We start from the raw sequence: 388 nt of genomic DNA, 5'->3' as shown, positions 1-388 counted from the left end.
TTGTTTAGGTTCATTGGCAGGAAAGGGAGGAGTGGGAAGTAGGATTAAGCTTGTCAGAAATTGGAATTATGAGCAAAAAAAAAACAAACTATTATCAACCCAGTAAATATTCTACTATGGACTTCTATACATATAAATAAATAACCCTATTTAAACTGACAGAATCATTTATTTTTGTGTATAGCTTGTTTATGGAATGAATTTTTAAACATACATTCGATTAGTTTCGTGGGAAAATTTCATATTTTTTAACTGATTTACCATCCCGAGGGGAAGGAGGAGGAAGGGAATAATGTTAAAAGGTGGTAGTAAAGGGGCGCGGGATTAGGTAGGAGGTATATGGGTATTAGGATTAGGAGGTCTAAGATCTACAGGGCATATAGGTAAG

Source organism: Penaeus monodon, chromosome 32, assembly GCF_015228065.2.
Source record: "Penaeus monodon isolate SGIC_2016 chromosome 32, NSTDA_Pmon_1, whole genome shotgun sequence".
Lineage (NCBI taxonomy): Eukaryota > Metazoa > Arthropoda > Malacostraca > Decapoda > Penaeidae > Penaeus > Penaeus monodon.
This window is presented reverse-complemented; position numbering follows the sequence as displayed.